Raw genomic sequence first — 23,391 nt, forward strand, 5'->3', positions numbered from 1 at the left:
TTTCGTTTTAGTATCCTCAGCACTGAGCACAGAGTACAGCACAAGAAACATTTGATGAATGAACAGTTATCTTCAGCTGCAAATTCAATCTCTGTTCCCTGCAAAAATATCTGTTATGGTTTAGATGTGAGGTGTCCCCCAAAATCTCCTGTGTGAGACAATGCAAGAAGGTTTAGAGGTGAAATGATTAGGTTATGAGAGCCTTAGTGCAATCAGTGGCTTAATCTCCTAACAGGGGTTAACTGAGTGGTAACTAAAGGTAGCTAAGGTGTGACTGGAGGAGGTGGGTCATTGGGGATGTGCCTTTGGAGTATATATTTTGTATCTGGCAAGTGGAGTCTCTCTCTTTGTTTCTTGGTATTGTCTTGAGCTGCTACCCTCCATCACACTCTTCTACCATGATGTTCTGTCTCATTTTAGCCCCGAGGAATGGAGTTGGTTGTCTATGGACTGAGACCTCTGAAATTGTGAGTGTCCAAATAAACTTTTCCTCCTCTAATGGTTCTCATTAGGTCTTTTGGTCACAGTTGTGAAAAAGCTGACTAAAACAGGGTCTTTATAACTCCTAACTAGCTCTTCTCAACCTCACCCTACAGCCTTTTGATTTTTATTCTTCAAAACCTTAGGTTATGGGCTGGAGTTGTAGTTCAGTGGTAGAGCGGTTGCCTAGCACGTGTGAGGCCCTGGGTTTGATCCTCAGCATCACGTAAAAATAAAATAAAGTTATTGTGTCCACCTACAACTTAAAAAAATTTTTAAAAAGATTAAAAAAAATAAAGACCTTAGATTAGGGACTGAGGTTGTAGCTCAGTGGTAGAGCATTTACCTAGCATATGTGACGCACTGGGTTTGATTCTCAGCACCACATATTTACAAATAAAGGTCCATTGACAACTAAAAAAAAATTAAAAATAAAACAAAACCTTAGGTTAACCTCTACAAAACTTGTAGGAAATAATACTGTAGAAAAACAATAATAATAATATTAAGAATCAAAGTAGCATACACGAACTTAGTCCTTACCATCTGACAAATTCTGGGCTAAGTCATTTAATCTGTTTTCTCATTTAAATCTCACAATGAAATGAAGTAAAGTCAAGTATTTCTTATTTTTTTTGAACCGAAGAGAAAGTAACTCCCAAGGTCTACAGCTGGCATGTAGCTAATTTGAGGATTTGGAGCTTAGGTAGTCTGATTGGAGAATTGAATTTTTACTCCATTACAGCACCTTCACATGTTGCATTTCAAAGATAAATTGAAATACACTTTGCATGATTTGATGTGTTGCTCTCAGACTGGCATCCTATGAATTGACCAGGGGGCAAGGCTCAATCTGTCTGGTTGGCAGTATCTTGTGTCTGCGAGGCAGACAACATCAGAAATCTTTTGTTTTGCCCCTTCTCTTGGGTTCATTTTGCCTAGCAGATGATCTTGGAGGAGAGCTTTTATCCTTGACACTTTCTTTTCATTCTGAAAAGTGCACAAGGATTAATGAGACAATTGCCTACAAAGTGTTTTGAGCTCTGGGGAGCTGAGAGGTGATTTAAGTGCAAGGAATTATTCCCCTACCTAAGTCAGTGCTGAGTTTTTAAATAGAACTCTTCATTGGAGAGTAACACTCAGATTATGATAAAAATCAACAAGGGTCAAGCAGTTCAGAGAAGGTAAAATGTCTCCCCAGGACACTGATATGCTGAACACTAGCCAAAGAGAATAAGAAAGCCAGGAAGGACCTTGCTAAACCATCTATCTGTCTATCTGTCTGTCTCTGTTCATCTATCTTTCTATCTATTGTCTGTCTGTCTATCATCTATCTATCTTTCTATCTATCTGGAAACGTGCCCAATGCACAAGATCAGTTGGGTCAGGTGTCTTGCCTAAGGTCACACAGCAAGTTAAGGTTGATGAAATGGAGAAATGTTTGGTGGATCCAGTGACATATGTCATCAGAAAGGGAAGGAGAAGACGGGCAGGGAGGGCCAGGTTGCTGATGGATGGGATGACTTCAGGGGAAGGTCCAAATCAGCATGAGAGTGAGCGGCCAGTGTTCACTGTGACCCAAACTCTGTGATCTTGAGGGTAGAGGTTGGAATATGAACAGGGAGAAAAAGTGGCAATACGTAATACTATGAGGTAGGCACCACAGAAGATGCAGAACCTGTCATTCACTGATGTTTTCTGAGCATCTTTTCTCACTCTAATCCTCTCTCCTTTCTGAGAACATAAATGGTATCTAGTGTCTGAGGCAGTGGACTCAGTCCTATGTTCTTAGAAAAGGAGTGCAAAAAAAGAAAAAAAAAAGGATTTTCAATACCAAGGATATAAGAAAATAATAAAAGCAAGAATATCCAACATCAAGGTCTAGGTACGGATCTATTTATTCATGTGCCTGTCATCTTGTCTACCTCTATCTTTCTGTTGTCTGTCATCTACCTACAAATCCATCTCTCTACCTCACAGTCAACCTGCTTACCTACCTATCCACAAATACTCCCTTGTTACTAAGTAGAACTCGAGGGCATGAGAGGTGGAGAGAGAATGTCACAGTTGTTCAAAGAAGGTGAAACTGGTTCCAGTAGGAGAGAGGATGTAGTGTCACCCATAACCAACATTTATACTGGGATTACTATGAGCTGTGCCGTGTTTAAGGGCTTGGCATGCATTAACTTATTTAAGCCTTGCCACTGTCCCAGGTGTGTCAACTGAAATCATTCTCTGCAGGTCTCTTGCCTCTGTCTCCCTCCGTCTTGGCTGGATTCTGCGCCACTGCTACAGAGTGGTGGCAGAGTCGCAGTGTCATGCTGAGCTCACTGCAGCCTGAGGCAAAAAGAAATCAATATACTTCTGAACCTTTATTTAATTCTTTATGTAAACATTTGAGGTTTTGTTGATCACAGATTTTTGTGGGCATTTTATATTTTAAAAAATGAGTTAAACCATCATTTATTTGATTACGGAGTTTTGGGGGTAACTCCCATAGATTATGCACCTGAGCAAGTGTCTCACCCATCACCCCCCAGTTCCAACCCTGAAGAACAACTTCCACTCATTCTGAGAGTTCTTTTTTTAGCACTAGTTCTACAGATAGGATTGTGATCGGCTAGGCAGTGGTCCCGTGCCCATCTCTGAACCAATCACAGATGCGGAAGAAAACTGCAGTGTTTTGATTGGGCTGCGGAGATGGGGGCGGGATCAATCCTGGGGCAAAGCCAGAGATGGGGATTCTCATGCAGTTGATGGGGTTGGGCAGAGGTGTTGTGGCAGTCAGCAGGGGGTGAGAAGGTGGGAAAAATGCTCAGCAAGGATGTGGCTTCAGGTTAAGACTAGCTGCAGTATGATCCAAGCGAAGCAGGCAGGGGAGTGTCCCCTTTGGTTCCCCCATGCTGGCCAGTCATTGGCTGGGGTCCTGCAGTGATGGAGGGAGTTGGCTCCATTTGACTGAGGACATTGCTTTCTTTCTTTCTTTTTTAAAATATTTTTTTAGTTGTAAATGGCTACAGTGCCATTATTTTATTTATTTATTTTTATATGGTGCTGAGGAATCGAACCCAGTGCCTGACACATGCTAGGCAAGTGCTCTACCACTGAGGTACAACTCTAGCCCCTTGACTGAGGATGTTTCTTTACAGAATAGAACACCTGTGAACTATCATCAGCCCCCCCGACATACAGAAGTCAGGGATGGCCATACAGACCAGTAAGAGGTTTGTCCAGGGTCCTACAAGGGTTGGTCCCCAAAGATGCAATAATCAGAAATGGATACCGTTCAGGCATCCAACAGTTGTCCACTAATCTTACTCTTTAGCAAAGGAAACAGTTGCTTGCCCTCTTAATGAAATATATATTAATGGAAAATAAAATCACTCTCTCTCCCTCCCTGTCCACCCCTCCCCTCCCCCTCCCCCACCACATTCATGTATCCTGATCTAGAATTCTAGAATATTGAAAAGCGGAAGCAGCTGCCTCTGTCACCTTCTTGCCTCTGCCTTAAGAAGTAGAAGCTTTTAGCCCAGAGTCGACAAGCTCACCTGAGCTAACCTCTCTGCCTTCACATAACCCACCTGAGTCACAGAGCAGCAGTGAATCATGCTGACACTCGATGCGCAAGCTCCCCGGTAGCTGGATTAGATTGCAATCCGATGAGCACAAGGGACTTCTTGCTCCAAAATTCCATGAGGAGAGGTGTACGCCATTTAGAGGTTTCCTATGCCAGGAAATGGCACTGGTGGTTGAGCCGAAATCTGGGGCAAGGAAAAAAGGGAGACCTGCTGTCAGCTGCGTGCCATGCCAAGGAGCCTGCACAGAGGCCCCTCTGACAGTGAGGGGGGCCCTGGCACCCTTTCATTAGCTTTAATTTGAAGGCCTACAGAGGCAGTAATTACAAATACCAGCCAGGCCTTGCAGGCTCATCTGTCTTTGTTTATCATCACAGTAAGAGTATTGATCATTACTAAGGCCTCCCTTTTCTTTCGGATAGGGACAGGGAAATTGGATTAATAAAGCCTGGCGTGTTTTGTGTACCACATTGCCTGTAGGGATGACAGATCAGAAGTACTGAGAAATGGCAAGCGCTTGATTTCCTGGGATATTCAGGCTGCTAGCATTCTTGGGTGCTTCCATCGGAGGGACCTGGTATGATTCCCCATCATCCTGGCTGCAGAACCCCACAGACACAAAACACACGAAGTATCTCTCCTCTTACACCCCCTGTCTTCAGGTACCCTCAAAATAATGGTCTGGCTGGGAGCCAACTCGATATTCTGAAAGGTGGTAAATAAAAGGACAGAGCCAAGCATTTAATTGGCTCTTACGGTATGAACTGTGTCCAAGTTACTACAGAACTGGTGAATGGAAGTTTCTCTTTATGGAAGAAATCTAGCAAAGGAGTGGGGGAAAAATAAAGGGGTAAAATTGGATCAATAGTTTTCAAGGATGGCATGCATCAAAATCCCAGCCTGGAGATTCTGGTTCAGTGGGTCTGGGGTTGGGCAGGAGAATTGGCTTTCCTCACAAGTTCCCAGTTTTTGCTGAGATTTCCAGTCTGGGCATCACCATACTTGGAGAGTTACTGGATTGTAGCATGATGGTTTTAGAAACCTGATAAAATAGATCTTGGCAGAGATTATGGGCCACTATTAATATCACAAGAAAAGAGGTAACTGAGCAGTAGGTGCCCCCGATGGGAGTACTCAAAGTCACCTATGGGGAATTCTTGTCAAAATATTGATGTTGAATCTGTTGAGCAGACCTGAATATCATTTTACAGGAAATGCAGGGGACAGCAAAACAAATCAGACAGCTTTGCCACAGGGAGGTACATAGCCAGATTCAGATTGTGGAAAACTCTTTAAGGCAGACAAACAAATTGCTGTTGGAAAGAAAAGGACAAGGACGGAAATGTATGGTTTCTATGAGGCTTGGGTCACATGATCCCAGTCATTGGGTCTGTTGGATCCTGATCCAACCTATGAACTGTGAAGAAGGAAATGGTAAGAGAAGCAGGGCCGTTTGAAAGATGGCCAGTATTTGATGACCACTGGGGAGTCCATGTCCCCACCCTCAGTCTTCACATGGATGGTTCCTTCTCAACCTTTAATTCACAGTTTTAAATGGTGTCTTGTCTTCTGCATACCTCATCTTAGGCAGCTGCCTCTTCTTTATCTCAGCAGGTATTGATTTATATCTCCCGTAGACACCATGACCTTCACGAGGCCTGTGTCTCTCTGAGCACCGTCACTCTCCTTCTTAGCACATGGTTGGAAGCACAATGAATTTATTATGGCTATTTCCTAAAAGAATGATCAATAAAATCTTAGTGAATTCTAATGTTTTCAAATTCTTTTCTCATAACTGTTTTTAATTGTTTCATCTAACTTTTTCAGTCCATTAAGGTATATAATATTTTACATTTCTCTCTCTCTCTCTCTCCCCCTCCCCCTCTCTCCCTCTCCGTCTCCCTCTCCCTCTCTCCCTCTCCCTCTCCCTCTCTCCCTCTCCCTCTCCCTCTCCCTCTCCCTCTCCTTCTCCCTCTCCCTCTTTCTCTCTTTTTCTTCATGCAAAGTCAACACAAGTTGAATGATTCATTCAAGGTCATAACGTGTGCTGAACTTGCATAGTTAGGACAGAACCCTATTTTTCTGACTCCTAATCTGATTATCATTCTCTCTGAACAAGTTTCTTTATTTAGATGTCTGAACATCTAAAAATTGTCATTTTAAACAGTTAAGCATATACTTGATGCTCTTGGTGGAAAGGAGGGTGCTCTGTTCTTTCTCATCATTTGGGGAAGCAGAAGGGTGAGCAACAGATATACTGTCCATGAGAGTAAGTGAAATGTGGATTTGGAAAAATTAGCCTTTTTGAAGAGAGTTGGTTTGCGCTCTCAACCTTGAAAATAACCATCTTAGTTGCTAAACTAGGCTGGAATGGAGTTGGGAGCTCATTTCCATCAGCAAACCTGCATGTTCAAAGCCTCCCACCTTCCATCATCTCCATCTCTGCATCTATTATCATATCTGTTGCTTATCTCCATTTGTCTATACCACTGTTATCTCCATGTCTGTTATCTCTATCATCTCCATCTTTATCAACTTTATCATCTCTGTGTCTGTCATCTCTATTTCTGTCTCCATCTCTATCATCTTCATCATCTCTATTTCTTTCTCCATCTATCTCCATCTCTCTCCTCTCCAGCTCTGTATGTGTTATCTCTGTTGCTGCATATCTGTCATTCCCATCTTTGTCACCATCTCTATCATTTCTGTTTCTGTCTCCACCTCTACCATGTCCGTCTCTCTTTATTCATCTGTCATCTCCATCTGTGTCTACCTCTCTCTCCATCTAAACCTCATGCCTCTTCCTAGCTTACACCACATAGATTGTTTTCTGCTCCCCCTTCACAGCCAAACTTATTAAAAGAATCATCCACAACTGTTGATTTTCATTTCTTACCTCAGATATTTCCCACTATCCACTCCAATTTGATTTCTCTTCCCTCCATTCTCCCCTCCGAATGATCATTGACAAATAACCAATAGTTTCCATATTGTCACATCTTTACCTTAGAAGCACTGAACAATGAACAGTCCTTTCTCATTGAATTATGGCTCTCTTGGTCAGGATCTTTCAGTTAAAATCAATTAACTGCCATAAGAAATAAAATCGCAGTGGTTTAACACAATAAAAATTTATTACACTATTCATTGTAATAATAAAAGAGAGAAGGAGAAGGAAGATGGAGTAGGTGATTTCTATGGGACAGGCTTGTGTCTACATGGGTCACTTCCAACCATGTTCCATTTGCCCGAAATCAGTCCTTTGGTCCTTCCTAGATGCAAAGGATGCTAAGGAATGGAGTCCTGCCTGGGACTTTACCAGGAAAGTGACTTGCAAGTCTTTGTCAGAGGTGGAATCAGGCTGGTGCCAAGTCATAGGTTCCCAAGTCTGCAAAGCATGACTCACTGTACTCTCTCCTCAAGTCCCATCTTTCTACCTCGTGCCACAGAGGCCAGTTTCCCCAGATCACCCTGTTTTTCCCCAGTGGAAGCCTTAGTTTCTTATTAAAGATTTTATAGGAGCCTCTAGATCACTTTTGCACCTAAATCTTCTCTAGAAAATGAACCTGTTAAATCCAACCTGCTCTTTCACTAGCCGCTAGTGGAGGCTTAATTATCTTAGTACCCAGGAACTTGATTTCTCCATTTTTAATGCTGTCTTCAGTAATGGGTGCCCTGTGCTCTTTGCTCTCTGCTGTATACTCTCTGGGATCGTTCGGGTCACAGGAGGAACATCATGACCCAGCATTGCACCACAATGCTGCAGTTTGTTCTTTATCACATTAAGAAAGAGTGAGAGAGAATATGAATCTATTACAAACAGAACATGTGTAGACAAGTACTAGCTTTATTACATATGGATGCTTCAGGCTTTTTATTTTAATATGCTCATAAAAACCACAAGAGCTCTCGCCATGCTTCTCTTTTATCTGGAAGAAGATTCATTATATGGCAGGTCTCTCAACAGCCTCCCCAGTAACTGACTCAGAATGGAACACTTTCTGGGGTTCACGTGGGACATGAGTGTGGGACCCTTACAACCAGGCAAGACCTATGCATAAAGAGCCCTCTTACCACCCCCAAGATAGTGTCTCAGGCTAGAGAGTGCCATATTCTGTGTGGCCACACTCAGTCCTCGGAGAAATTGTTTTTATGGATTGCCTAAGTCTCCTCTCTTGAAAAAATACTCTACTTTAAAGGCTTAATTGCTAGGGAGTGACCTTGACCTAGGGTCTGTTTTCTGTTCCAGGGGACTGAAATTCTTGGAGTGTTGTCCTGACTCAGTAATCTTGAAATGGTCACCCCCAAATCACTCACAACCAAGGCTGGGTTGTACCAAGGTTTGTCTCTGACTGTATTCTCCTTGGTACAGAATAATTCAATTGAATTTAATATTCATTCAACTCTCAATATCCTGTGCCTAGTATTAGAAAATTAGGGATAGAGACATTCCTTAAATAACATAGTGGATTCTGTGACTCCCTCCTCTTCAAGATTGAAAGACCTGACAACCAGCTGTTGTGATTAGTATGAGTCAGAAATTGACTCAGCTGGCGACCCCTTGGGCTGCTTCACATGTCCCATGTGCCTAGAGGAGTATGAGAAGCTGGCGTAGGTGCCCTGTGGACCTGTCTTTTGCTCCACATGCCTGCAGGAGTGTCTGAAGCCGAAGAAACCTGTCACAGTCTTCGGCACCTGGAATCCAAGCTGTGGAGCTTGAGCAGATTTTCATTGGAGACTGCGAACATGCAGTTTTTATTTATTTATTTATTTGCAGTGCTGGGAATTGAACCCAGGGCCTTGAGTTTGCAAGGCAAGCACTCTACCAACTGAGCTATAACCCCAGCCCACTTGAGCAGATTGAGAGCACGGTGACTTCCTGCTGTGGCTGCCGTAAGCATTTGTTCCTATCTGAGCCCACGTGGCTACCTGTTCCAAATGCCAGAACTACATCATGGAAGGTGTGAAGGCCACCACTCAGGATGTGTCCCTTCAGCCAAGGAATGTCCCAGATTGTTGTACCTCTTCTTGTCCTTACTGTCCCCAGAAGAACTTTGATCGGGAAGGACTTGTGGAACTCAGCAGGGATACCGCATCTGTGGTTTGTCCAACGTGTGCCTCAGTGCTGTGGGGAGACCCCAGCTACCACAGCGCCAACCTCATGGAACACATCCAGTGGTGGCACCAGTTTTCCTAGGACACTTTTGTGGGTCATGATGTCGATGAAGAGGACATGATGAATCAGGTGTTGCAGCTCTCTACCATCCATCAGTGAGCAGAGGCCTTGTTTTCTATCTCGTGTTCTAGAGCTTCCATGATATGTGAAGTGGGAAACCTTTGACCCCTACACCTTAGCTGGAAATGAGACCTGGAAATGAGCCATGGCACTGGGACAGGGTCACTTCTGGTGAGAGAAACAGGTCCCCAGGTCCTGTGGGCTCTTACCAAAGCTGTCTTCCCCACTGTTAACCTTGCTGAGTCACCTGGTCTGGTCTCATCGGTCCTCACTTCCTGGAGCTTCTTCCGCCTCTTCTGGAAGAAAATCCAACTTCTTCACTTCCACATGTTCTTGTTTCATGCTCATTCCTCCCATCTAGCATTCATCTCTCAGGTCCCCCACGCCAGTCAGGACCTCTTCCGGGTCACAAATAGCACAATGAAACAAGCATCCCTTTCCTTGCTGGTGAGGTATGCAAGCTCAGTGCAGCTGACCAGGGCTGAGACTCCTCTGGTGGAACTGCCCGTCAGTGGGTGTGGGCAGTGACTGCTGTAAGCTGCAGTTTACATCCTGGGAAACATTTCAGGAACCCTCTTGGGGTGAACGTTCTGGGTTTTGCATGATTTGATGCTGAAAGTATTATTAGTGATATTTTGCTATGCTCCTGTGAACCCTTAGAATTAACTGGTTCAGTATTAAAGGCGTGCATGTTACCTTTTTAGGAGAAGGTGTAACCATGAATTTGTAGTGGTGGTGTTTCTAGATTAGGAAAGTTAACCAGCAGTTTTCCGTGAGTGGGGAAGAGGGTCAGCTAAGAGAGGCGGGAGCGCCATAGCTTTTGGGTTCTGATTTTCAAGTCTCATTTTCAGATGACTGGGTCACATTGACCTTTCTCTTTGGGAGCTTATGTCCATTCTTGTCCTGAAGCATCAAGAGGAGTCCTCAAATGATAAAAAAAGAGAAAAACTCATGGTGGCTCTGGTGGCCTCTAGTTCTTTTATCTTTTACTTGGTAACTTAGATTAAACAGCATTATTTTACTGTCACATATGGTTTCTTTATGACACTTCTTTGAACATCCAAATTGCTATTTTAAAACCCTGCCTTTGGACTCACAGGGAGGCTGTGATGCATGCACCCTGTTGTCTCTTCCGACAAGACATACTGTCTGCAAGGCACGGCACGCCCTCTGATGAGCAGTTAATAAAAGCTGTGTACTGGGGACTTGGTTCAGTAGCAGTTCAAGAAGCTTGAAGTTGAACATATCTCATGAATATCGGTTATAAGGCTAAGAGCTGCCAGCCTGATGTATAGGAGCAGAATCTCTGATTGACCAAAAGGCTTATTGATTTGGCTTATGTTTTTTTCATGTCACTCATCTCCAGTTTGAATATGGCAGTTTTTTTCCTGGTCAGTGGCCAAGGTTGCAAGTGGCTCTGGGTCTGTAACCTACTGCTGTGGGCCTCTTCCCACCCACCATGAAAGAGGTAACTGCAGTTGCCTAATAACCAGCAAAGACAGGGTCCATTTGGGGCTATGTCATTTTTTCTAATGTGTTACTACTTGGGAGGACCCACATGTTAAAGTCAGTTTCTTCACTGTGATTTCTGGGAAAAGTTCACTCAGACCTCCCTGAATTGAGATCATCTCGGTAGAAGTTTGGAGGGACGTTTGATAAAGCCTTCATTGGAGGGGATCGAGAAGAGTAGGTACATCTCACTGGAGGAACCTAGAAACTAATTTCCTTGTATCAAGTGCACTTCATGTATTTCTAATAAGATGGTTTTTGTTGTTGTTTTTGTTGTTGTTTTAGAATGTGTATCCTTTTTAAAAAATTTTTTACAGACTGCATTTTGTTTCATTGTACCCAAATGGGGTACATCATTTCGTTTCTCTGGTTGTGCACAATGTAGATTCATACCATTTGTGTAATCATACATGTGGGTTTTAAAAGGTGAAATAGAATTTATCCAAAAAAATGGACTCATCTGGCCAGAGCTGCCTCACCCACAGATCACAACCCCTGTCCTACGGCAGCCCATGTATAATGATGGATCTGAAGTCCTAAGCCTGAAGAGCCATCCTAGCTCAGCGGTACCCATGGAGTCTTCCTTGAGACTGTGTTGTTCCCTTTGCCCAGTTCTGCCTCTTCCCCTTACCTTCCTTGGGTGATATTCTCAAAGCACTTTACTGTCCTCTTCCAGAATGCCAGCCTCTATCTCAGGGTCTGCAGCAATTGTCTAGGGAGAGACCCTCAGACTGGGACACTCACCACCTAGCAATGGAACTAGATGGTAAGAAGTTGTGATCTGGGGCTGGGGAGATAGCTCAGTCGGTAGAGTGCTTGCCTTATAAGCACAAGGCCCTGGGTTCGATCCCCAGCACCCAAAAAAAAAAAAAAAAAGTTGTGATCCGCCACACCAGGGCCCTCTGACAGGACGCAGATGTTCCAGTCTTATCCCTCTTTCCCATCAAGACAAGAAATAATGAGCCCCGTCCTAAATGGGAGCAGAGATGAGGAATAATGACACTCTGCACAAGCAAGGTGCAGAGAAAAGTTTGGAGGGCTGTTTATTCTTTTCTCATTTCTTTTTAACACCTTCTTTTTCTTTACATGTGTAGAATGCCTTGGTTTTCATTTCAAATGGTGGATGGGCTTTCAGCAACACCCGGGTAGATATTACCTATTCTACCACGGAGCGAAAAGGCCAAATCTCAATAATGGGTTTTGGAAGATCAATAACCAAGTTGTTCCCAGACTTGCTGAAGCAGGCTTTACATTTATAATGTAAAAAACAAAAGGCTCAAAGGAAGAAGAGAGTTCATCTAAAGAGAGCTCGATTGCATCATTAAACCTTTAATTAACCTGATGGCTTTGACTTAAGAAAATCAATGGAGCCTCCTACTTGTAGGAAAGAATACATTTAATATTTTATGTGCAAATGTTTATCCATTTCTTTGTTTTAGTTTCATGTGTAATTTCTTTGGTGGGCCTTTGTTAGGTTTGTTTTATTCTAAAAGTTTGAAATTGCAATTTTTTTTTTTTTTGGTAACTAAATATGTAATAACTCTACGTGGAACAAGATTTTAAAAGACCTCAACCCATTAAGACCTGAGTTTTCAACTCTGTGAATACTGGGCTGGGTATACAGCTCAGTTAGTAGAGTGCCTGTCTTATATGCTCAAAGCCCTGGGTTCAATCCCCAGTACCACCAAAAAGAAAGAAAGAAATACCAACTCTGTGACTATTTCAACAAAACAAAAATGCAGGTTAAAAGAGGTTAGAACTCATAATCTAGAGTATATATATATATATATATATGTGTGTGTGTGTGTGTGTGTGTGTGTATGTATGGAAATACATATATTTTTCAAATGCTCTAATTATTCACCTATTACCTTTTTTTAAAAAAATTCCAATATGGAATGGAATATTTGTTGCTCCACTATAAGGTTTTCAGAGGTGTTCCCCATCTGGGGCCATGGGACAAATTGGGATTTAAAAGAATATATAAGCCTGGGGTTGTGGCTCAGTGGTAGAGCGCTTGCCTAGCATGCATGAGGCCCTGGATTTGATCCTTTGCACCACATAAAAATAAAATAAAGGTATTGTGTCCACATACAAGTAAAAGAAATTTTTTTAAATATATAAACTTCATTAGCAGTAAGTGAGATACTAAGTGCTTTGAATTTAAATGACTTTTGTGTGTAGGGTTGAGGGGTGTGAAGACATTTTTACAGGGAAATAACTAATTTAATTAATTTAAACTTACCTAATATTCATTTAATTTAGACTACACTCTCCTGTTCAGTGTCCATGGCAACAGAAAAATCTATTAAAATATACAAGTTTCTAGTAACCAACATTGGATTAAACCTGCCAACATTAGGGGCACCTTAAAATTCTCTTCCCAGCACCATTCATTGATGAGAGTTTCATTATCTTAGGGTCTTTAACAACTGTACATACAATTTCTTTTTGTTGTTCTTTTCTGTCTGACTTAATGATTAAAGCAGTTGATGTTCAGAAGAAATTTCTGATCAGGATTGAGTAAAGCATGATTCACTTTTAGGAAATAAAAATTATTTTGACTTGATTTGGCAAAATGCAGGGAATTAAGTATTTACAACATTGTCGGAAGACCTGGTGAATCAGATTCAAGGATGGGTCTTCAGGTCTGGTCACCGGGCTCAATAGTCTTTACAAATACACAAGTAATTCAAGGCCAAGGGAGAACTCCAACTAATTGTCTTATTCTTTTTGGACTGCTATAACAAACTGCCACAAACTAGGTGGTTTATAAAGAACAAAAATTTATTTTTCACTGTTCCGGGAAATGGGAGGTCCAAAATCAAGGCACAGGGAGACTCAGTACTTGGTGAGGACCCACTTCCTGTTCATAGGTGGCCTCTGTGTGCTGTGTCTTCATGTGGTGGAAGCAGCGAAGGGCTCTTCCTGACCTCCTTTATGAAAGGGTTCCACTCTTGTGAGGGCTCCTCTCCCATCACATAATTATTAATTACTAGGATTTCAACATGTGAATTTTGGAGTGATAGAAATATTCAGATCACAGTACTCCTTTTATGGGTAAGAGGATGGACAAAATAATTATAATAGTAACAACAACAACAATAACAAGAACTGAGGACGCTTCTGTGCTAATGATTATTTTTGGTTCCAAAACGCATTGGAGCAGGAAAATGAATAATTCATTTGAATGTCCTTCTGCCAGTTTTTTGAGACTGAACTCTGGGGGTAAGAGTAAGGTGACACTTTGGCCTGAAAATATGTTGACTTGGCTACATCTTCATCATTTGAACAAGTGAGGGGAAAAGAGAAGAGCAGATGTTAATGTGTTCTAATTGAAAGAAAAGGTTTTCCAGGGTACTTGAGAGAGAAATGTACAGAACTCTCATGGTGAATGTGAGAAAGTCATGGAAGAAAACATTACTAAAAAGTAGTGTGTGTGTGTGTGTGTGTGTGTGTGTGTGTGTGTGTGTTATTTGAGAAATGAAGGTACACAGGGAAGTTATTGTGGAATTATGCTTTGGTAATTGAACATTTAAAACTTAATACTCAGAGCTAGATCACATGAATTATGGCTCTGATAGGTTTATAAAAATAAGACTAAAAATACCCATTTTATGGATACTTATATCTGCTCCTTTCTTGTATCTGTTCCTTAGAACCTCTAAGCATTCAGTGATCATGTCTCCTGAGGCTACTCTTTGCTGTGTTGGCTTCTTAGGTTTTTCTTGTGTTTGGCGATACAATTTTGGAGAGGAGATGAACTCCCCCCAACTGGGATTTTTCTCATGATTAGGCTGAGCTTATGGATTTTTTGGGGGAGTTGGGGGAAGAACACAGTGGAAAGGCGCCATTTTGATTGTGTTAACTAAGTATAAATACCATGGTCATGACTTATCCCTGTTGACACTGACCTTGATCCTCAGGCTGAGGTAGGTAGTATATGCCAGGTTGTAGTGCTACAAAATTACTAATTTTTCTCTCCTTTCTATAGTATGCTTTTAAAAAGTAACTATGTACAGAGCATAGTATTTGGGGAGTATGCTCCATCCCATGGAGGGTTTAGTATCTACGTTAACTTTTTGGAATTCTTCACAGAAATTTGTCTGTTCTTCCCCATTTACTATGAAATTGTATATTCCACCATTTGTTCATATCAGTGGTGACTTGTAGATATTTATTTTATACTTTGGGTTCTAAGCCAATATTCCTGGATTTTGTTGTTCCAGTGGTTGCATCAATAGCTCTTTCTTTGGGTTCCTGGGTCCCTCTGAGTTCCAATCATCAATGCAAGTTTTTTAAGCATTTTCATTTCTGTACTATAAGATGTTGCTCTGGCTCAAGGTTCAACTTTTATATTTCCTGTCCCTATACTAGAGTTAGCCTTTTCGCCAATAAATCGTGTTTCCTTTTTTTTGGAGAATGGTATGGGAAATCAGGATCTGGGTGCTTGGTGTGTCCCTTCCACTGACTTTTGTTGTGTCTGCCCCTCTCAGCTGACATGCAAGGAAATGTCATGCTCACCAACCCATGTACATGCACACACCTAGAAATATTTTTGTATGTAACCATCGATATTTATATCAAGCTAAATAGGAGTCCATACTGATATCTCCAATGCCAGCCATTTCCACATGGCTCACTCTAACATCTCATCTTATTTATCTGTAAACTTCCATTCCAGAAATGAGAAACCTAACCCCATTAGCTGCCTTTCATTTACTTGTTAAGTTTCAGTGTATGCATATAGAAATATCAGAATTGTTAAATTGCACTCAATGGGAAATAACTATCACCTGGAATATAAGGATTTTTGACAATTGATTTTACCTTTAGTCTTATGGATCCCACTTATTTCAGAGTTACTTAGATCACCTCTTCTCTCTGACTTTTTCAGTAGTAAGTGGTTTTGTATATTAGATCGTCACATTCTACATTTGGAATCTGTATTCCTTCCTAGACTCTCTATAAATAAATTTTTCTAACCTCTTAAATATTTTTTAATATACAACCTGGGGACTATAGTTAATAAAAGTATGTTGGACTAGGACTTTTTTTTATAGGTAAATTTTAGCTGCCTTTGTCAAGAAAATTTAGTATATGAAATGATAAATATTAATTTGCTTCACTAGAGTAACCATTTTTACTGTCCATATGTATCCCATGATGTGTTGTAAATATCAAATATGAACAATAAAGTGTATTTAAAATTTTGCATACACTAAGACTCACTTTGTGCTGATAGTTCTGTGGGTTTGACTAATCTATAGCATCTTGTGTCCATCATTATAGTTTCATCCAAAATAGTTTCACTGCTCTAAAAAAATCCGGTGTTTTACATTTTGAGTCCTTCTCTTTACATTCCAATCCCCTGGCATTTTTACCATTGGTGTAGTTTACTCTTTTTCAGAGTCTTATATGATTCTAATTATATGTATATTGCATTTTTCAAATGGCTTCTTTCACTTAGCAATATGCACTTAGGATTCATCTATGAATTCCCATGATTTGATGGCTAATATATTTGTATTCTGTTATATCTAAGTAACATATATCATATCTCAATATAGCAGAATAAAAATAATTTTGCTATCTGAGCATATCACAGTTAATCCATCTCACATTTACTGAAGAACATCTCGGTTGTTATTTGGGTGAATACCTAGAAGTGTGATGATCAGGCTGCCTGGGAAGACCGTATTTCTCTTTGTAGGAAACAGTCAAACTTTCTTTTTAAAAATATTTTTCTACACTTTTTTATTGGTGCATTATGGTTGTACACAGTGATGAGATTAGTTACATGCACATAATATAACAATGCACTTTGGTCAGTATCACTCCCCAGTATTTCCTCCCTCCTTCCCCGCCTGCCACCCCTTGGTCCCTTACCTCCACTGACCTCCCTTTGATTTTTAGGAGATCCACCCTGACCTTCGTTTTCCTTTTTTCTCTCTAGCTTCCTCATATGAGAGAAAACATATAACCCTTAACCTTCTGAGTTTGACTTATTTTACTTAACATGATGGTTCCATTCATTTTCCTGCAAATGCCATAATTCATTTTCCTTTATGGCTGAATAAAACCCCATTGTGTGGATATACCACATTTTCTCTATTCATCCACAGATGAACACCTAGGCTGGTTCCATAGTTTCCTTCAAACTTTCTTCCAAAGTGGCTGTGCCATTTTGTATTCTCTTGAGCAGTGGAAGAAAGTTTGTGTCTCCACATCCTTACCAGCAATTGGTATTGAATCTTTTAAATTAGTCATTCTAGTAGGTACTTAATGAAGTCTCGTCATTATTCAATTTACAGTTGCCTGATGACAAATGACATTGAGGGCATTTTCACCTGTTCAGCTGGTATCTGTATATCTTCTTTTGCGGGTAGTGTCTTGAGATCTTTTGATCTCATTAACATTTGCAACTCTATCTTCCTTTGCTTGTTACTGTGATCCTTGTCTAATTTTGTTATTGGCAAAACCATAAAACTCATGGAGGCCTTCAAGGGGGTTATGCTCTTCACTGGAAGGAATAAAAGGAGTCTGGATAGAACCCTCTGGTCTGAAGTGAAGTGAACTTAGTCTTTGAACCCACAGGTTAAAAAGGACAGAGTGGGAATTTAGATTAAGACTTGAAGGATGGTTTGGTAGTGCCAGCACCTTCTTTCCTGTTTCTAGGTAGCACTGTGGCATTCTGTGACATTTGTGTTCCTATATGTCAGTGAGGGATCACTTGGCCATACAGTCTGGTGGTCAGAGAAATCATTCTGGGAGCATAGCATCCCAACTGAAGACCTAAGCAGAGCTGGGATTTAAACCCTGTCTCATGAGAAGCATGGGAATTGAGACCATTATTTTAAGTCATGCAAACATTAACTTTCCTTGCATATTTGTATAAAATCTAGTGTTGGCCCCAAACTCTGTTCTAACTTGATGGAGCCATGTGCTTAAAAACCTGGCAGGACTATTCAAATACTCCGGCAGTGAAGAGGCTATGGGCCTCTCTCTAGAATGTAGCTTGGGTAATAAAGGAGACTCTTGGCATGCTGCTTCACTGAGACTTGTAAACAATAATTAAATGGACTTCTGCATTCCAGTTCTGCTCTTTCATTTCCTTCTTTCAAAATACATGAAGGAGTTTTAGTTCTGGATAATAAATGAAAGAACTGTAGCACTCTGCATTTAAGTCAAATGAGCTCAATGAGGGTGTACAATTCTTGCAATTACAATTTCGCTGTTTTGCATAGATTCATGATAGAAGAACAAAACAAGGAGGCAGAGGATTCTTGGTATGCTGAGAGCTGGGAGGGAGCTCATAAGGAATTTGCAGGCCCTCTGGTTGTTAGGCTAAGCACTGGTATCTGTGTATCTTTGTCCCTGTGTTGAAAATGAGGAAGCGGAGGCAGATATTATCTGATTTGCTTTCAGATGCAAGGTGACTATAGTACATTTCTAATAAAGACTGCAGTCTTTGTGCAAAGGGGAGAGCAGAGGAGCTTGAGGGTGGAGTGAGGAAGGCTCGCATGAGACTTGTATTGACTCAAGTCAGCCACCAGGAGCCACCCAAGAGCACATTACCAAGCCACAGCACAGCTCAGTTTGTAAATCAAATTCCTGCAAATCGAACCTTCCTTTCCTATTGACTTAATTTCAGAGATGTGTTCCCTTAAGGAAACAGTGGCTCCTAGAGCAAAAATTAAAAGTATGCTAAAAGATATAAACAGATTTAACAGCATTCTTTACATGGAACATACTTAATAATATACCTTTGGTATTATTGCACCTTGCATTAAATTGAATTTCTGGTGAGGCAGCAATTTTATATGTTTGTGGAAAGAATTCAATTGCTTTTGTTATAGATGCTTCAGGGTTTGCCTTGATTTTGTAGAAATATGGAGTTGTCAGCTTTTAATAACAAATAGTCAATATTCCCCATTTACCTGACCATCATTCCGTTGGTTTTTACCCAAGAAGGGCAAAGGAGAGATGATGCATATAACCATAGGATGATTGGGTGGAAATAATCCTCAGAGATTATTGAGTTGCCTTGTAATACTGATGAGGAAACCAAAGGGAGATAAATAAAATTATCTGAATAGCCATACACATAATTAAGTTGAGTTGACACTACCCACGGAATCATTCCTGAGGTCCGGAATGAGAAGCAGACAGTTTCACAGACTTGGATTAGTTAAATATACACACAGTGGGTAGAATTATCCATCAGAGGGAATAAGCTAATAGGTGGTATATAAATGACTAAGAAATTTGGAAAATCTAATCAAGGTTACTGTTGTTCCTCAGGAGATAGAATAAAAAGACTATAGTTTAGTAAAAAGAAATATAATCAGTTATATACAGACTTTAAAAAAATTGTGGGTACCTCCAGGTACTTACACATTGGCCCATCCATTCATGTCAGTACAATTCTTCCTCCAACTGCTCATGAATGAGGGAGTGGGTTGGTGATAAAATGAGCTTCTGATGAGTCTTCAGGTAGCAGAAAATTTCAGATATTTGGACAATTAGTTTTTCCAGTGTTTCAGGAGGCAATAAATTAAGATAAGTTAAAAAAAAGAAAAAAGAAAAGGTTGTATGAGATTGTGTGTGTGTGTGTGTGTGTGTGTGTGTGTGTGTGTGTGTGTGTTTGCGTTTCTGTGGTACTAGAGATTAAATCCAGGGGCCACTCAGCCACTGAACCACATCCCCAGCCCTTTCTATTTTATTTCAAGACTGAGTCTCCCTAAATTGCAGAGGCTGGCCTTGAACTTGAGATGCTCCTGCCTCTGAGCCTCCTGAATACTGGGATTACAGGTATATGCCACTGCACCCAGCAATTTAGGACAGGGGGAGGGAGGTAGAGGGGCTTTTTAAACATAGCTAATTATCTTGATATAATGGAAAAGACACCAAACACAGATTTAAAAGGCACTTTGACCTTCTAGCTGGAAGCTTTGAGAGGGTCATTTAATGTGTTCACACTTTATTCTCTCAGATGTCAAATGGGTAAGACCATCTCCATAGACTGTTGTGCAGAGATTGTGTAAGGGTCAAAGACCATCGAGAACCCAGAAAAGCCTTGGTCAGCCTTGGTGTGCCTTCCCCGTGTGACAGATGCCTGCTGTCACAGGGGTACGCTTTCCTTTGCCTCAGTTAAGATTGCCCTACAGATGTCTGATCTGACATTACCCCTCATCTGGTCATTCATAAGTGATTATTTACCTACTGTGTTAAGTGGCTTCATTTAGTTTCTTAAAAAGCACACAATGCCAATCTGCAGCCAGTTTTGCTTCCCTCTTGTGACACTAGCATATGCGAGGGAACATTTGAGTGGAAGGAAAATTAAAAGAATTCATCACGTTTCTCCCTTTTGGCTGGAAAAGTTTCTCTGCTCAGATTTTTCACTGTGCTGCAATGGAGAGTTGCCCCATCATGGCAAATATATGTTGCTTATTTGCACATATAACGGATTATGTTTTCATTAACATCCCAGCTGCTGCATTTCTCTTCTAGCTTTTTAACTTCTCTAAATTCATATCTTTGCCTGTTCTTGTTATACAGAATAACTTCCACCGAGCAACAGAAAGACAATCTGTTCTTAAGATGCCAAAGTCATTTTAATGTGGATAAGGCCATATCCAAGATAATCACTTTGAGAAGATTGTTCTTGATGTTTTATTGTCTACAGAGTTTTGTTTTTCTCCTTAATGCCGTGGTATCACTGTTCTTGGTTTCCATCTTTGTGCATCTTTCCTTGTTATCCATTTTCTCTGAAATTTGGTGTGGAGAGCAGTGATTGAGGATGGGAGAGCAGTGACTGAGACTAGGTGTCTCTGATGACCTCCTGGCTGTGGCATGCCCAGTACCTAGGGATGTTTCTGTGCAAGGGCACAGGAGGCTCAGCTGCTGTGGCAATGCCCTGCATGAGGAGGCTCTGTGCAAGAGTCCTCTCAGCTCTGACCTTGATCTCAGGCACACAGCTCCTGGGAAGAGAGGAACCCTCATGCTAGACAACCACAACATTTCACTCACTCTGCTTCTCCGGTTCCTGCCTGCCTTATAGTAACTTAACAATGGACTTTATTGAGAGCTACACAAAGCTTCTAACATTGCACTTTGCAACTGTGGATTGCAACCGCAGAAAGGCTACATGGGATGTCCTAGTTTCTGTAACTTTATTGAATACAAAGAATAATGCTTACATAGTCTTTAACCTGATAATGAGACATATATAAATAAAGATTGCTGGTGTGACTCTTTAGACCTGCATCTCCATCAGAGAGCAGAACTCCACCAGATCCAGCTTAATCTTCAAGATCTGCATCTGTGAATCTTTATATTTCAATCCCCCTTCACCCCTCGCCGGACCTGAAAGTTTGGTCTCGCTGGTTGCGGCAATTTGGTCTTTTTCTTTCATGATCACTTCCTGGGAAATCTTGGCTTCTCCTGCTTATGGGTGACCCTCGACTATACATCTTCAGATCTGTCCTTTCCCCAGGTGTTTAGTCAAACCGTCTAACCTCTGCCCGACATTTCTGCTTGACTATCCCATCTTTATTTCAAATGAACTTCAAGAACCTCATATCCAACACTCTGTTCTCTTCTCATCATCCAAATTAACGTATGTCCTTTAAATGATTAATGTCCGCCAGAGCTTCTGGTCATCCAGATCTGAGATATTGGAATCATCTTGGACCCACCCGTCTGCCTGGCAACATCATTTCCAATCAGTCATTAATGTCCTCTTAGTTCACCCTGCAGGCTCTCTTCCCGGTTCTTTGCTCTCCTCAGCGTTTATGTTATAGTTAAATCTTGTCTTATTGTGCATCTCAACTGCTGCACTGGCTTCCCAAATCCTTCCCCCAATAATCTCTGTCCTGCTAAAATGTTTCCATTGCCTGTCACTGTGGTGCTCATCAATTTCAGTGGCCTGGACCCTACTTTTAAAATTCTCGGGTTGACTGTGATAGGTCAGCATACCGTTTCCAATTCTTCACTTCCCACAATAGGATTATAAATCCCAGCCTGTCCCAGGTAACTCTGCAGTACCTCTCCAGGTGAGCAGAGTGTATTTGACCACTCCATTGATTTTGAACTTGATTGTGTGACTTTCATTGCCCGGGAGAAGAGGAGTGGGGATGATGTGAACAGAAGCTCAGTTGCCTGGCTTTCCCTCTGTGTTCTTCTGTAGGAAGAGGACTCTGCAGGCATCTCTTATCTTTTTAGCCCAGGTGGCAGGAAAAAAGTCTTGGCAGTGTACCTGAGACAAGCAGCTTGAGTATTCTGTCATTACCTCGGATGTACTACGAGGACCTCGTATTGCAAACAACACTGCTCTACATCATGACCCACGAGTAAGAAAAAAATAATGAATTTGCTGTCATAAACCCCTGGGACTGGAGAGTTGTTACAAAGTATCAGTTTAACAGTAGCATACGAATACTGAAAAGGTCTTAATTGCTGTTTCTCATCCCATAAATGCTCCTCTATGGGAAGGTTTCTTGTTTTTTCTGTAACATGTTAGCGTATTCCCCTCCCTGTGTTGGCTTGTTTGGTTTACCATTTTCCTTACTTTTTGGCTTTCCATCAGTCCTTCTTTGTCCAACTTCTTTCCTCTTCAGTTTTTCTTTCTTTTTGGATAACCACAACCCAATGGGAAGTTTCTCTTCTTTGGATTTCTGAGTCCATGCTCCTTATTGCACATCATCTGACCAAGTTACCCTGTTCAAACTTCTCCTAAGAGGTTCCCTTGCTCTCAGGGAAAGAGTTAAGCTCCTTTTTAGAGAGGACAGAGATGTAGCCTCACTCATTACTGTTTCCCTGTTCAGGAGCCCGGCTGTACCTGGAACATGTGGTGGTTTCTCTCCCCTTTCGGCCATTCGGCCATTATGCACTCTTTTCCTTTCCCCTGGACCCCTGTGCCCTCCATCCCTTCCTCCCAATACACACCCGAGTCCAGGTGACGCCATGTGATTCATAATGACATTTTGGTCAACTACCGGCCACACATATAACTGTGGTCCCAAAAGGTTATGATGAAGCTGACAAATTTCTATCATCTTGCAGCACTGTAGCAATGATAATGTCACAAAATGATACATTATGCACATGTTTGCAGTGCAAACAAGACTTTACTGCCAGTCGTGTAAAAGTAGACTGTGTGCGATTCTATATAGTGTGTAATACTCGAGGATGATAATAAATGATGATGTTCCTGATTTATGTATTGCTATATTATAAGCTTTATCATTATTTTGGAGTGTACGCCTTCCACTTCTTAAAAAAAAAAGAAGCTCACTGTAAAACAGTTGCTTTTTAAAACTGGCAGCAGTCTCATACATCTACGTTTACTGCATCCATTGAAAGCATCAAGAGAGTTTGTCAAGAGATTGATCTACACTCTCTAGGTTCATTTAAGTACACTTGTTATGGTGTGGGTATGAGATGTCCTCCTGAAGCCCCTGAGTCACTGCAGGAATGTTCAGAGGTGAAGTGATTGGATTATGAGAACTGTAACATGACCAGTCGCTCATCATGTGCACAAGCTCACTGGGTGGTTACTGTAGGCAGGTGGGGCTTGGCTGGAGGAGT

At 41.3% G+C, this 23,391-nt stretch overlaps 1 non-coding gene and 1 pseudogene across 1 annotated transcript; both read left to right on the forward strand.

Moving 5' to 3' along the window:
• Window positions 1-9,330, forward strand: part of LOC124971222 (E3 ubiquitin-protein ligase RNF114-like) — a 53,802-nt pseudogene extending 44,472 nt beyond the window's left edge.
• Window positions 9,331-11,580: 2,250 nt separating this feature from the next.
• Window positions 11,581-11,663, forward strand: Trnai-uau (transfer RNA isoleucine (anticodon UAU)). The gene has a single exon. It is a non-coding gene; the product is annotated as a tRNA-Ile (tRNA).
• The last annotated feature ends 11,728 nt before the right edge of the window (window positions 11,664-23,391 follow it).

Source organism: Sciurus carolinensis, chromosome 19 (assembly GCF_902686445.1).
Source record: "Sciurus carolinensis chromosome 19, mSciCar1.2, whole genome shotgun sequence".
Taxonomy (NCBI): domain Eukaryota; kingdom Metazoa; phylum Chordata; class Mammalia; order Rodentia; family Sciuridae; genus Sciurus; species Sciurus carolinensis.